Source organism: Pteropus vampyrus, unplaced genomic scaffold, assembly GCF_000151845.1.
Source record: "Pteropus vampyrus isolate Shadow unplaced genomic scaffold, Pvam_2.0 Scaffold211, whole genome shotgun sequence".
NCBI classification, from domain to species: Eukaryota; Metazoa; Chordata; class Mammalia; order Chiroptera; family Pteropodidae; genus Pteropus; species Pteropus vampyrus.
The window spans coordinates 659,980-662,538 of record NW_011888992.1 but is presented as its reverse complement, the minus strand read 5'-3'; positions in this window follow the sequence as shown (position 1 = coordinate 662,538).

The window sequence follows — 2,559 nt, the reverse complement described above, 5'->3', positions numbered from 1 at the left end:
GCACGTCTGCTTGTGACATTTTGGTCACCGTTTCAAAATAACTGGCTCCCTTTGTGAGCCCACGTGTCTGCGGGTCTAGCACACAGGGGTGTGGGAGGCAGCGAAACTCCTTGTGACGCTGTCACAGCAGAGACGCGTCGTCATGCGTTTGTCAAAACCACGGAGGCGCCAGAGAGGGACCCTAACGCCAGCTGTGACTGCTACTTAGTCACGTGTGTTGGTGTCGGCTCACGGTGGCGATGTGAGCCGGGGGGGGGCCGCCAGCGGGTGGGAAGCGGGCCACGAGCCCAAACCGCTCGAAGATGGAGAGTCGATTAACTTTTTAAAAGTTTATTAATTATGAAAAAGGTCCCCAGACTGCCAAAGGGGCCCCTCAGAGTGCTGTGGGACGTGGGGACAGCAGCTCTGGCTCAGGCTCTGCCAAGGTGACTAAGGCAGGAGCCACCGCAGACCTGGGCTCCCTGGCCAGTGACAAGCACAGGGCAGAGAACACCTCAGGGCAGGGCTGCTTTGCAAGGAAGCAGCCATCACGTTGAAAGCGCAAGCTCGTGCTGACACCACTCACACGCGTGCCCAGTGCTGGCCAGCGGCTCATTCCAGGGCACGCCCACGTGGCAGACCAGAGCTCTCCCTGAGGGTTTTCCATCCTGAAGTGGCACATGGTGTCATCTGAGCCTGGACACTCAGCATGACCCTGGGAGTGAAACCCGCAGGCCGTTCCTGAGGAGTGGATCGGAGCCTCCACGTAAAGGCTCCCGTACCGGCAGGTGAAATGACCTCCGTTCCCTTTCGTGACGACCCAACCAGAGATCCTGGAAGGGCAGACGGTTCCCTGTGACAGAGTAGCCAGCCGTCTGCTTAGACACGTTCCAGTAGGAATTTTTTTTTCCATTTTAAAATTTCAGAGCCAAAGGCAGTTGACCAATCCAGCTAAATGGTTAGCCTGCTTGGGAGCTACTGCTTGAAGTTAGGACTTAACACATTAAATATTCCTGGGGAAAACGTACGAAGCGTGAGCCAGAAGGAACGACCGCCCCAGACCCTGCCGGTGGTGCTGGCTGCTGGAGCCAACGTCGCCGTCAGCGGGCGCCTTGCTGTGTGAAAGGACAGGACACTTCAGTCCACTTTGCCACCACGAGAACGCGTACTGCACCACTGCCCTTTCTGCAGGAACCGAGCCACCTGCCGGCGAGGACGCACACCCATGTCTCAGCAAATGCCACGTGCAGGTCCCCAAGTGTGTCATGCCCACTCAGCGATGCCTGTGGGGACGTGCATCTCAAACGCAGAGGGCTCAGCCGTGGAGGTGCAGGTGATGCCTGCGGGGGGGGGGGGGCCCGTCGCTGGAGGTCAGGCCAGGGGTCTGGGGACAGGCTTCAGAAGGGGACCTCAATGTCTTGTCCTTCTCCTCCCCAGCCTTGGTGGGACGAGCTGCAATGGGCCGGCAGGCCCTATACCCATCACACGGGCAGCCACTGGTTAGGGACTGTCCCAAAGGGCCAGAGTGGCCGCAGTGAGAAAGATGACCAGGAAGGTGGCTCTGGACAGCGTGCCAGCAGCAGGACTCCTGAGGCCGCTGGGCTGGGCCCGTGCCTTGGCGTCTCACCCCTACCTACTGCCCTCCGCGCAGCTGCCCCGGCGGGTGGGGCTATGGGGAAGCCGGAGTCTTCCAGGCGGGGTGTCAGGCGAGGCAACAGGGTCACAGGCCAGAAGCCAGCATCTCAACACCCTCTCTTCAAACTATAGCTGGGAGCTAGGGTCGCATCGTCACCTGAGGTTGCAAATCTCACTCGTGACACCTTCAGGAAGAGGCTACGAGCTACTATGACCTAAACCGAAGAGAAATGAACACAGGCACCCACACGGCCCTGTGTCCGCCGAGGCAGCCTGCCCGTGCAACGGGGTGTGACACGCGCTGCAATGTGGATGGACGAAGAAAAAGTGAGGCCAGGTGAGAGACCCAGGCGGGAAGGCCACACACGGTGTGACCCCGGGGCCGGGGCCGGGGGCCGGCTGAGGGCCGGTGAGAGTGGTGTCCCAGAAGTGATGTGGGGTGGCCGCACAGCTCTGAACTGTACCCCGCAAACAGTGGATGAGTGGGACAGGAGCCAACACCTCGATAACTTAAAACAGCCTGATTCCTGGGGCCCTGTGGGGAGACGATGTGGCATGCAGGGCCCCGCACACCTGTGCTCGGCTCCATATTCCTGTGCAGGGCTCCACACACCCGTGCTCGGCTCCACACACCTGTCCTCGGCTCCGCACACCTGTGAGGGCTCCACACATCTGTGCTCAGCTCCACACACCTGTGCTCAGCCCTGTCATGAATCTTTACTGAAAAGCACACGGCCCCAGACATTAGGGCCGCTCTGTGACAAGTGGCCATCAGGTGCTCCATGCCTGGAACTGTGCCCGATCGGCCACCTGGGGGCTGGTGGCCGCCATAGCAGGTGGCCCTAAAACACCCCTTCTTCATGCCGTGGGGAGTCTGCATTTGCCCTTGGAGGCCTGTGCTGGGCACTCTCCCCAGTCCCACCTGCCCCAACCCTACAGGATAGC